General features: G+C 43.5%; 5 non-coding genes across 5 annotated transcripts; all 5 read left to right on the forward strand.

Moving 5' to 3' along the window:
* The first annotated feature begins 422 nt into the window (after positions 1-422).
* trnak-uuu (transfer RNA lysine (anticodon UUU)) lies at positions 423-495 on the forward strand. Its single transcript has one exon. It is a non-coding gene; the product is annotated as a tRNA-Lys (tRNA).
* Positions 496-2,993: 2,498 nt separating this feature from the next.
* On the forward strand, positions 2,994-3,075 carry trnas-uga (transfer RNA serine (anticodon UGA)). Its single transcript has one exon. It is a non-coding gene; the product is annotated as a tRNA-Ser (tRNA).
* A 5,839-nt stretch (positions 3,076-8,914) lies between these two features.
* Positions 8,915-8,987, forward strand: trnak-uuu (transfer RNA lysine (anticodon UUU)). The gene has a single exon. It is a non-coding gene; the product is annotated as a tRNA-Lys (tRNA).
* A 2,032-nt stretch (positions 8,988-11,019) lies between these two features.
* trnas-aga (transfer RNA serine (anticodon AGA)) lies at positions 11,020-11,101 on the forward strand. Its single transcript has one exon. It is a non-coding gene; the product is annotated as a tRNA-Ser (tRNA).
* Positions 11,102-11,719: 618 nt separating this feature from the next.
* trnak-uuu (transfer RNA lysine (anticodon UUU)) lies at positions 11,720-11,792 on the forward strand. Its single transcript has one exon. It is a non-coding gene; the product is annotated as a tRNA-Lys (tRNA).
* Positions 11,793-12,376: the final 584 nt, after the last annotated feature.

The following is a 12,376-nucleotide window of genomic DNA, read 5'->3' on the forward strand; positions in this document are numbered from 1 at the left end:
AGCAACCCTCGTTCGAATCTGGGTCACGGCAACCATTTGCCGTTGAGTATACGGGAAGGTTGAAAATTTTTTACCACCTCATCTTTCTGCGTGATTTTGTTTCTGAAGCTTGGCCTGTGCAGGGCGCCACCAGACAAGGGCGCTTGCTTTCTAACATTAGGCGTAGTCGTGGCCGAGATGTAAAGGTGATGGACTTGAAATCCATTGGGGTCTCCCCGCGCAGGTTCGAACTCTGCCGACTACGGGAGGGATTTGTAGTACTGCTTTAGCTTTCTGTGACGGTAATTGTGCCTTCTATGGTCCTTCGCTCTCTGTGCCATAACTGCTTCTAGCTTTCATCCTCGTGACACCTGGGTCTCTTCTAGGCAGCTTGTTGTAAAACTGCTGCTTTATAAAAGGTGAGAAGACAGTGCTCCACAAGAGACCGGATAGCTCAGTCGGTAGAGCATCAGACTTTTAATCTGAGGGTCCAGGGTTCAAGTCCCTGTTCGGGCTAAGGTCAGTCTGCTTTTGGCGGAGTCACCTTGCTATCACTACGGTCCATCTCTTCTTCTGAATCTGTACTGGAGCGGTGTTCCTTCCTGCTCCAGGGTATCAGTGCACCTCCCTTGTTTGGCACACCTGATTCTGATGGTCAGCTTGTTAGGAAAGCGGGCTCACAGAGTGAGTAGAATAAGACAGACCTCCGAATTGTGCAGTGCTGTCGGTCCGCAGGCCCATCACTGAAAAACCCCATTACATAGGATGAGACATGGCAGCCTGATTTCTCCTCAGTGGGACTGCTGTTTTACCCGCTTACAGGGCTAGCTTGCAATCTCCGCTTGCTTGGTTGCAAGTAGGTCAGGCTGCAATGTGACACAACAGGGCAGAAGGTAGTCGGCTTAATTCAAGTCCCTGTTTGGGCGAAGGTCAGTCTACTTTTTGGAGGGCTCGACTTTCTAACACTACGGGTCCATCTCTTCTGCTGACTCTGTATTAGAGCGATGTTCCTTCCTTCTCCCGGGGATCAGTGCATCTCCCTTGTTCGGCACACATGATTCTGATGGTCAGCCCTTTAGGAAAGAGTGCTCACGGAGTGAGTAGAATAAGAAAAACCTCCCATTTGTGCAGTGCTGTCGGTCCCCAGGGCCAGTACTGAAAAACTCCATTACATAGGATTAGACATGGCAGCCTGATTTCTCCTCAGTGGGACTGCTGTTTTAGCTGCTTCCAGGGCTAGCTTACAATCTCGGCTTGCTAGGTTGCAAGTAGGTCAGGCAGCAGTGTTACACACAACATGGCAGAAGGTTGTCTGCTTAATTCAAGTCCCTGTTTGGGCAAAGGTCAGTCTTCTTTTTGTAGGCCTCAGCTTGCTATCACTACGGTCCATCTCTTCTGCTGACTCTGTACTAGAGCGATGTTCCTTCCTGCTCCCGGGGATCAGTGCATCTCCCTTGTTCGGCACACCTGATTCTGATGATCAGCCCTTTAGGAAAGAGTGCTCACAGAGTACGTAGAATAAGACGGACTTCCCAATTGTGCAGTGCTGTTGGTCCCCAGGGCCAGTACTGAAAAACCCCATTACATAGGATGAGACATGGCAGCCTGATTTCTCCTCAGTGGGACTGCTGTTTTACCCGCTTCCAGTGCTAGCTTGCAATCTCGGCTTGCTAGGTTGCAAGTAGGTCAGGCAGCAATGTGACACACAACAGGGCAGAAGGTAGTCTGCTTAATTCAAGTCCCTGTTTGGGCGAAGGTCAGTCTACTTTTTGGAGGGCTCAGTTTGCTATCACTACGGGTCCATCTCTTCTGCTGACTCTGTATTAGAGCGATGTTCCTTCCTTCTCCCGGGGATCAGTGCATCTCCCTTGTTCGGCACACATGATTCTGATGGTCAGCTCGTTAGGAAAGCGCGCTCACAGAGTGAGTAGAATAAGACAGACCTCCGAATTGTGCAGTGCTGTCGGTCCCCAGGCCCAGCACTGAAAAACGCCATTACATAGGATGAGACATGGCAGCCTGATTTCTCCTCAGTGGGACTGCTGTTTTAGCCGCTTCCAGGGCTAGCTTACAATCTCGGCTTGCTAGGTTGCAAGTAGGTCAGGCAGCAGTGTTACAGACAACATGGCAGAAGGTTGTCTGCTTAATTCAAGTCCCTGTTTGGGCGAAGGTCAGTCTTCTTTTTGTAGGCCTCAGCTTGCTATCACTACGGTCCATCTCTTCTGCTGACTCTGTACTAGAGCGATGTTCCTTCCTGCTCCCGGGGATCAGTGCATCTCCCTTGTTCGGCAAACCTGATTCTGATGGTCAGCCCTTTAGGAAAGAGTGCTCACAGAGTGAGTAGAATAAGACAGACTTCCCAATTGTGCAGTGCTGTCGGTCCCCAGGGCCAGTCCTGAAAAACCCCATTACATAGGATGAGACATGGCAGCCTGATTTCTCCTCAGTGGGACCGCTGTTTTACCCGCTTGCAGGGCTAGCTTGCAATCTCCGCTTGCTGACTGAGCTGGGTTGGTTGCAAGTAGGCCAGGCAGCAGTGTTGGATACAAACTGAGCAGAAATTGGTCTACTCCCGTTGTCGTGGCCGAGTGGTTAAAGCGATGGACTAGAAATCCATTGCGGTCTCCCCGCGCAGGTTCGAATCCTGCCGACTACGCTGTTTGCTGAAGGCCATGAGGCAAAGCATCCATGCATTTTTAACAGTCCTCGCACTTATTTGCGAAATGTCCAGTCCCTCTTCGATGGACAAACACGCCGCTGCTCCTTCTTGTATCCGGGCTCCAAGGGATGTCTTGGGTGAGCCAGTGGCACGCCGTGATTGTATAGTGATTAGTACTGTGCGTTGTGGCCGCAGCAACCCCGGTTTGAATCCGGGTCACGGCAACCCTTTGCCGTTGAGTATACGGGAAGGTTGAAAATTTTTTACCACCTCATCTTTCTGCGTGATTTTGTTTCTGAAGCTTGGCCTTTGCAGGGCGCCACCAGACAAGGGCGCTTGCTATCTAACATTAGGCGTAGTCGTGGCCGAGAGGTTAAGGCGATGGACTTGAAATCCATTGGGGTCTCCCCACGCAGGTTCGAACTCTGCCGACTACGGGAGGGATTTGCAGTATTGCTTTATATTTCTGTGACGTAATTGTGCCTTCTATTGTCCTTCGCTCTCTGTGCCATAACTGCTTCTAGCTTTCATCCTCGTGACACCTGCGTCTCTTCTGGGGCTTACGGCCATACCAACCTGAGGGCGCTAGAGAGCTACAGGAAGTGTTGGCTGCAGTTGGGAGAGGAAGGCTCTCCTCCATTTTGATTTTTCTGTCAGTGTTCGTTTTGTGAGTTGTTTTTGGACTTTAGTTTATTTTTTGTGTTTTTTCAGTTTTAAACCACCTAACAGCAGCATCTTGCTGGCTGGAGGGTGGTTAATTTTTTGTTTGATTTTTGTACAATGGACGGATTATTGGCAAACGACACTGGACTGGCTGGAGAGACACGCATGGCAAACGACACTGGAATGGCTGGAGAGACACGTATGGCAAACGAAACTGGACTGGCTGGAGAGACACGTATGGCAAACGACACTGGACTGCTTGGAGAGACACGTATGGCAAATGACCCTGGACTGGCTGGAGAGACATGCATGGCAAATGACCCTGGAGTGGAGTATCGACAACGAGCAGGACACGGTAAAAAACAAGATGCAAGAGATAAATTTGGTGAAAGGAAATACTTAAAGGAGGCAACTGTGATTGTGAATGTCGAGAACGTAAATGAGGTGAGAGCTGTGGATATTATTAAAGCGGTGACGGAAAAATGTGGATATGGTAAAATTTTAGCACTAAGGCCAAGACAAGGAAAGGAATATGAACTGACAATGGAGAAAGAAGAAACATGTGATGAACTGACTGAGGGATTGTTAATTAAAGGAGTTAACTGTGAGATAAAGAAACTGCAAAATAGAGATTATGTTGTTTCCTTCATGAACCTGCCCGTCTACCTTGATGATAAAGACATTTTTAGAAAATTGGAGGGATGGGGAGTTAATCCTATTTCAAAATTAAAAAGAAGATGCTACCCGGGCACTGAAATAGAGGATGGAACAAGGTTTTTAAAAGTGAGATTCCCCAAGGAGGTGGCATCATTGCCCTACAGCACAAAGCTGGAAACAGCAGAAGGGCCGCAGTACTTTAGGGTGATGCACAGCCACCAGGTGAAGACCTGTAAGCTGTGCATGAGCCCGGATCATCTGCTCAAAAAATGCCCTGAATTTAAGTGTCACAAGTGCGAGGAAAGGGGACATTTCGCAAGGGATTGCAATGTGGTCAGATGCCCGGAGTGTCAAAAGATTTTAAACAAGTGTGAGTGTTGGATGGAGGGAGAGGAAGGAGGTCTGGAGCATCGGGTGGACGGACAGGTGCATGAAGGAAACACTGAAGAGGAAGGAGATATTGATGAAGGACAAGGGGATGAAGGATTATCACAAAAGGAAACAGAAGGAGGAACAGGCAACCAAGAGGAAGAAGAAGGAGGAAAAAAGAATGATATGGATGAGGAACAAACAGCAGAACAGAATACCCAATGGACAGAAATGGAAATATCGGACAGTTTTAAAAATCTTTTGGATAATGTGGAGAGGGATGGACAGGGAATGTATGATCAAAACAAAGAAATGGACAGTGAAGAAGAAACAAGGATGGACAACATGGGAAAAGACAGAGGGGAGAGAGGACAAAGTAGAAGAAGAACATTAAAGGTAAAACCAAATGTGGAAAATGCAAGAAAGAAGTTAATGACAAGGGGCCGAGTAAAAAGTGTAAACAGATATGAAGTGTTAAGAGGGCTGGAGGGAGAAGATGGAAAATAATGGTTTTTATGTATTTATTTTTATTTATTTTAATGGTTTTAAGTTGTGTTACTTTTAATGCAAGGGGATTGATGGACATGGGTAAATTTGAAAAGGTGAAAGAAATGTGTAAAGGAGAGGATGTGATTTTATTACAAGAAACTAACTGGAGGGAAGAGTACATGACTGAAATAAGGAAAAGGTGGAGCGGAGAGATTTTATATAACAATGGTGATGGGAGGCTTGGAAGAGGAGTTGCGATTTTAATAAAAGAAAACTGTGGGGTATCATGTAAAACAATATATAATGACGTAGATGGGAAATGTATTGCGGTTGAAATGGAGTATGAGGAGAAAAAAGTTATTGTAGTTAATATTCATGCACCGACTGTAGAGAATGAAAAGAAGGAATATTTTAATGTATTAAGAGATTTTTTTAAAAAGCATAAAGAAGTTATTATGATGGGTGATTTTAATACCGTTTTCAGTAAATTAGAAATGGGTGAGGGAATGGTTTTTAAAAATGATAAAGGAAGAAAAGAACTGAAACTATTAATGGAAGAAAATAATATGATTGATGTATGGAGAGAAAGAAATGAAAAAAAGAAAGAATATTCAAGGAGGCAATTAGTAGGGAATTTTATGTGTAAGACAAGGATTGATTTTATTTTGTGTACAAGGAACATTGAAGGATATATCGGTAACATTAAATATGAAGAATCAAGCTTAAGTGACCATAAACCAATTTTTTTGCAAGTAGACTGGAGTTCAGTGAAAAGAGGGCCGGGTGTATGGGTGTTAAATGTAGAGGTTTTGAAGAATGAGGAGTATGTTTTAAGTATTAAAGAAATTATTGAAAAAGAAAAGGAGAATGAAATGTACAGTGAAGATAAAAGGATATGGTGGGAAAATGTTAAATATTTAGTTAAAAAAATCACAATAAAGTATTGCAAATTAATACAGATATGTAAGAGGAAGAAGGAGAGAGAAATAAGAGAAAAATTGGAAAAGGAATTAAATGAGAATGGGAAAGATATACAAAAAATAAAAGAATTGGAGGGAATATTGAAAGAAATGGAAGAGAAAAAATATGAAGGAGCAAGACTAAGAAGTAAAGCTAAATATACTGTGGAGGGAGAAAAATGTACAAAATTTTTCTTTGATCTAGAAAAAATACGAGGGAAAGCTGGAATGATTAAAGAAATAAGAGGAAAAAATGGTGTAGTGGTGGAAACAAATGAGGAAATATTAAAAGAAGTAAAAGCATATTATGAGAACCTGTTTAGTACTGAGGGGTTGAAGGAAGAAGAGAAATTGGAGTTACTTAAGCAAATAAAAACAACAGTAGGAGAAGTAGACAAAAAAGAGTGTGATGAAGAGATAAGAGAAGAAGAGAATGGGGATGGGATTATTAAAGTTGATATATAAAAGAAAAGGAGATAAAGTAGACTTAAAAAATTATAGACCAATTACAATGTTGAATACAGATCTGAAAATTTTAACAAAAGTTTTAGCCAACAGATTGAAAGAGGTAATGCCAACCATAATTGAAACAAATCAAGTGTATGGAGTTAAAGGGAAAGATATAGCGGACACAACTTTAAGTATAATAGATAGAATAAGATATATGAAAGAAAAAAACAAAAAAGGATATGTTATTAGTTTGGATTTCGAAAAGGCTTTTGATAGAGTGGAGCATGAATATTTATTTTGATTTTTAAGGAGGTACGGGTTTGGGGAAAATTTTATCAAGTGGATTAAAATTTTATATAGGGGAGCAATAACAAGAATACAGTGTAATGGTTTTTTAACTGAATGTTTTAAAATTACTAGATCAATAAGACAAGGATGTCCATTATCAGCGCTTTTATATTCTTTAGTTGCAGAACCATTGGAATTAGCTATTAAAATAGACGAAGACATAAGAGGGATAAACATTGAAGGAAGTGGGGGAAATGAAAAAATATTTCAATATGCAGATGATACGATAATAATAGTTAAAGATATAGAGAGTGTTAATAAAGTAATGGAAGTAGTACAGATGTTTTGTAGGGGATCAGGAGGTAAGATAAATGAAGAAAAAACTATATATATGAGATTTGGAGGAGTGACTGTTTTAACAGAGTATTTTCATTTTAAAGAAACAAAAGAAATAAGGATTTTAGGTGTTCTAATGGGAAAAGAAGAAAGGAATGTAAAAGAAAAAATGTGGGAAGAAATAGTAGGAGGTATTGAAAGAAGGTTAAATTTTTGGAAATTGAGGACATTAAGTTTAAAAGGGAAGGTTTTAATTTTAAATGTGTTAATGGTGTCAAAGTTGTGGTATGTTTTATATGTGACTGCTATGCCAATGTGGGTGGAGACAAGGTTGAAAAAATGTTTTTTAGATTTTTTATGGAATAGTAAACCGTCAAAAATTGCATATAGTACATTAATAGGAGAAATAGGGAAAGGAGGGATGGGATTAATTGATGTTGAACAGAGAAAAAATAGCTTAAGAATTAAAATAGTAAAAAAATATCTAGATGATGGTCACAAAACTGCATGGAAAAAGACAATGGAATATTTTTTAAACAAATGTGGGGATTTTAACATGGGGGATGGGATTTTATGGATGAAAACAAAGAATTGGATGACAGAGTGCTTACCAGAGTTTTATAGGGAAATGTTTAGTGTCTGGGGAAAATTTTTAGATAGACTTGAGTATGATCCACATGGGAGAGAAAACATTTTAAATCAACCTCTGTTTTTAAACCAAAACATTTTAAAACAAGACAAAGGAATTTGTTTAAAGAAATGGATGGAAGTGGGGATAACAAGAGTGAGAGATGTTTTGTATGAATTTAAAGAAGGGTTTTTACCAACACAATTTATTGTAGATGCAATGGAGGAGGCAAAAGAGGATTACAGTGAACAAGTAATAAAAAATAAATATGAAATCATTAAGAATGCAATACCTAAAGAGTGGATAAAAAGAATAGAAAGTATGGAAGGAGAGCCAAAAGAGAAATGTATTCATGTGAAATTAGGGGGAAAACTGTATGATTTTAAGGAATGTACTGTGAAAATGATTTATTGTGCTTTTAGAGATGATGTTTTTAAAGAGCCGATTGCAAATGGTTACTGGGTGCAGAAATTCAAAGATTTAAAAAAAGAGTGTATATGGAGAAACATGACGGGGAAATGTGTGGAAACAAAATTGGAATGTTTGGAGTATTTTATAAGGCATAAAGTGGTTTTTACTGATGTTATTTTAAATAAAATAGGAATGGAAGAAAATGCTCTGTGTAAAGTGTGCCAGGAAGAGGAAGAGGGGATTTTACATATGTTTTTACATTGTAGAGAGCTAGAGGACTTTTTAAGGAAATGTAAATGTTTAATTAAAGATGTGACTGGAGTGGGATGAAAATGGAATGGAATGGAACAGAGTTGTGATGTTTGGTTGGGAAAAAAAGTTTCAAAACAAAAGTTTCATTAATCTGTGTGTAATGCTAATGAAAAGTGCAATATGGGACAGAAGAACTGTGGCTAAAAAGGAAAAAATTGTGTTGGATGTTTGGAGGATGTTTAAAAGAAAAACAGAATTATATACTGAAAGACTGTATGTGTACTTTAAAGGTGTAAATATGTTAGACTCTTTTTATGATGTTTTTACCCCAAAAGTTTATTGTGTTTTAAATGATTTAATGTGGAAGCTGCCAGGAAGTGAAGGAGATTTTTAAATTATCTATGTAAAGGAAAGATGTGTAATGTAGGGATGTGTAAAGACAATGTTCTGTATTTTCTGTTGATTGTGTTTAATCTATTGTATTTTATTGATTGAAATTTCTTAATAAAAAAAAAAAAAAAAAAAAAAAAAGTTAAGGTGATGGACTTGAAATCCATTGGGGTCTCCCTGCGCAGGTTCGAACTCTGCCGACTACGGGAGGGATTTGCAGTATTGCTTTAGCTTTCTGTGACGGTAATTGTGCCTTCTATGGTCCTTCGCTCTCTGTGCCATAACTGCTTCTAGCTTTCATCCTCGTGACACCTGCGTCTCTTCTAGGCAGCTTGTTGTAAAACTGCTGCTTTATAAAAGGGGAGAAGCCACTGCTCCATAAGACCCCGGATGGCTCAGTCGGTAGAGCATCAGACTTTTAATCTGAGGGTCCAGGGTTCAAGTCCCTGTTCGGGCGAAGGTCTGTCTGCTTTTGGCGGAGTCACCTTGCTATCACTACGGTCCATCTCTTCTTCTGAATCTGTACTGGAGCGGTGTTCCTTCCTGCTCCAGGGTATCAGTGCACCTCCCTCGTTTGGCACACCTGATTCTGATGGTCAGCTCGTTAGGAAAGCGGGCTCACAGAGTGTGCAGTGCTGTCGGTCCCCAGGCCCAGCACTGAAAACCCCCATTACATAGGATGAGACATGGCAGCCTGATTTCTCCTCAGTGGGACTGAAGTTTTACCCGCTTCCAGTGCTAGCTTACAATCTCGGCTTGCTAGGTTGCAAGTAGGTCAAGCAGCAATGTGACACACAAAAGGGCAGAAGGTAGTCTGCTTAATTCAAGTCCCTGTTTGGGCGAAGGTCAGTCTACTTTTTGGAGGGCTCAGCTTGCTATCAATACGGGTCCATCTCTTCTGCTGACTCTGTATTAGAGCGATGTTCCTTCCTTCTCCCGGGGATCAGTGCATCTCCCTTGTTCGGCACACATGATTCTGATGGTCAGCCCTTTAGGAAAGAGTGCTCACGGAGTGAGTAGAATAAGAAAGACCTCCCATTTGTGCAGTGCTGTAGGTCCCCAGGGCCAGTACTGAAAAACCCCATTACATAGGATTAGACATGGCAGCTTGATTTCTCCTCAGTGGGACTGCTGTTTTACCCGCTTAAAGGGCTAGCTTGCAATCTCCGCTTGCTTGGTTGCAAGTAGGTCAGGCAGCAATGTGACACAACAGGGCAGAAGGTAGTCTGCTTAATTCAAGTCCCTGTTTGGGCGAAGGTCAGTCTACTTTTTGGAGGGCTCAGCTTGCTAACACTACGGGTCCATCTCTTCTGCTGACTCTGTATTAGAGCGATGTTCCTTCCTTCTCCCGGGGATCAGTGCATCTCCCTTGTTCGGCACACATGATTCCGATGGTCAGCCCTTTAGGAAAGAGTGCTCACGGAGTGAGTAGAATAAGAAAGACCTCCCATTTGTGCAGTGCTGTCGGTCCCCAGGGCCAGTACTGAAAAACTCCATTACATAGGATTAGACATGGCAGCCTGATTTCTCCTCAGTGGGACTGCTGTTTTAGCTGCTTCCAGGGCTAGCTTACAATCTCGGCTTGCTAGGTTGCAAGTAGGTCAGGCAGCAGTGTTACACACAACATGGCAGAAGGTTGTCTGCTTAATTCAAGTCCCTGTTTGGGCAAAGGTCAGTCTTCTTTTTGTAGGCCTCAGCTTGCTATCACTACGGTCCATCTCTTCTGCTGACTCTGTACTAGAGCGATGTTCCTTCCTGCTCCCGGGGATCAGTGCATCTCCCTTGTTCGGCACACCTGATTCTGATGATCAGCCCTTTAGGAAAGAGTGCTCACAGAGTACGTAGAATAAGACGGACTTCCCAATTGTGCAGTGCTGTCGGTCCCCAGGGCCAGTACTGAAAAACCCCATTACATAGGATGAGACATGGCAGCCTGATTTCTCCTCAGTGGGACTGCTGTTTTACCCGCTTCCAGTGCTAGCTTACAATCTCGGCTTGCTAGGTTGCAAGTAGGTCAGGCAGCAATGTGACACACAACAGGGCAGAAGGTAGTCTGCTTAATTCAAGTCCCTGTTTGGGCGAAGGTCAGTCTACTTTTTGGAGGGCTCAGTTTGCTATCACTACGGGTCCATCTCTTCTGGTGACTCTGTATTAGAGCGATGTTCCTTCCTTCTCCCGGGGATCAGTGCATCTCCCTTGTTCGGCACACATGATTCTGATGGTCAGCTCGTTAGGAAAGCGCGCTCACAGAGTGAGTAGAATAAGACAGACCTCCGAATTGTGCAGTGCTGTCGGTCCCCAGGCCCAGCACTGAAAAACGCCATTACATAGGATGAGACATGGCAGCCTGATTTCTCCTCAGTGGGACTGCTGTTTTAGCCGCTTCCAGGGCTAGCTTACAATCTCCGCTTGCTGACTGAGCTGGGTTGGTTGCAAGTAGGCCAGGCAGCAGTGTTGGACACAAACTGAGCAGAATATGGTCCACTCCCGTAGTCGTGGCCGAGTGGTTAAGGCGATGGACTAGAAATCCATTGCGGTCTCCCCGCGCAGGTTCGAATCCTGCCGACTACGCTGTTTGCTGAAGGCCATGAGGCAAAGCATCCATGCATTTTTCACAGTCCTCGCACTTATTTGCGAAATGTCCAGTCCCTCTTCGATGGACAAACACGCCGCTGCTCCTTCTTGTATCCGGGCTCCAGGGGTTGTCTTGGGTGAGCCAGTGGCACGCCGTGATTGTATAGTGGTTAGTACTCTGCGTTGTGGCCGCAGCAACCCCGGTTTGAATCCGGGTCACGGCAACCCTTTGCCGTTGAGTATACGGGAAGGTTGAAAATTTTTTACCACCTCATCTTTCTGCGTGATTTTGTTTCTGAAGCTTGGCCTTTGCAGGGCGCCACCAGACAAGGGCGCTTGCTATCTAACATTAGGCGTTGTCGTGGCCGAGAGGTTAAGGTGATGGACTTGAAATCCAGTGGGGTCTCCCCGCGCAGGTTCAAACTCTGCCGACTACGGGAGGGATTTGCAGTATTGCTTTAGCTTTCTGTGACGGTAATTGTGCCTTCTATGGTCCTTCGCTCTCTGTGCCATAACTGCTTCTAGCTTTCATCCTCGTGACACCTGCGTCTCTTCTAGGCAGCTTGTTCTAAAACTGCTGCTTTATAAAAGGGGAGAAGCCACTGCTCCATAAGACCCCGGATGGCTCAGTCGGTAGAGCATCAGACTTTTAATCTGAGGGTCCAGGGTTCAAGTCCCTGTTCGGGCGAAGGTCTGTCTGCTTTTGGCGGAGTCAACTTTGCTATCACTACGGTCCATCTCTTCTTCTGAATCTGTACTGGAGCGGTGTTCCTTCCTGCTCCAGGGTATCAGTGCATCTCCCTTGTTTGGCACACCTGATTCTGATGGTCAGCTCGTTAGGAAAGCGGGCTCACAGAGTGAGTAGAATAAGACAGACCTCCGAATTGTGCAGTGCTGTCGGTCCCCAGGCCCATCACTGAAAAACCCCATTACATAGGATGAGACATGGCAGCCTGATTTCTCCTCAGTGGGACTGCTGTTTTACCCGCTTACAGGGCTAGCTTGCAATCTCCGCTTGCTAGGTTGCAAGTAGGTCAGGCAGCAATGTGACACACAACAGGGCAGAAGGTAGTCTGCTTAATTCAAGTCCCTGTTTGGGCGAAGGTCAGTCTACTTTTTGTAGGGCTCAGCTTGCTATCACTACGGGTCCATCTCTTCTGCTGACACTGTATTAGAGCGATGTTCCTTCCTTCTCCCGGGGATCAGTGCATCTCCCTTGTTCGGCACACCTGATTCTGATGGTCAGCCCTTTAGGAAAGAGTGCTCACGGAG

Source organism: Carassius carassius, chromosome 18 (assembly GCF_963082965.1).
Source record: "Carassius carassius chromosome 18, fCarCar2.1, whole genome shotgun sequence".
NCBI classification, from domain to species: domain Eukaryota; kingdom Metazoa; phylum Chordata; class Actinopteri; order Cypriniformes; family Cyprinidae; genus Carassius; species Carassius carassius.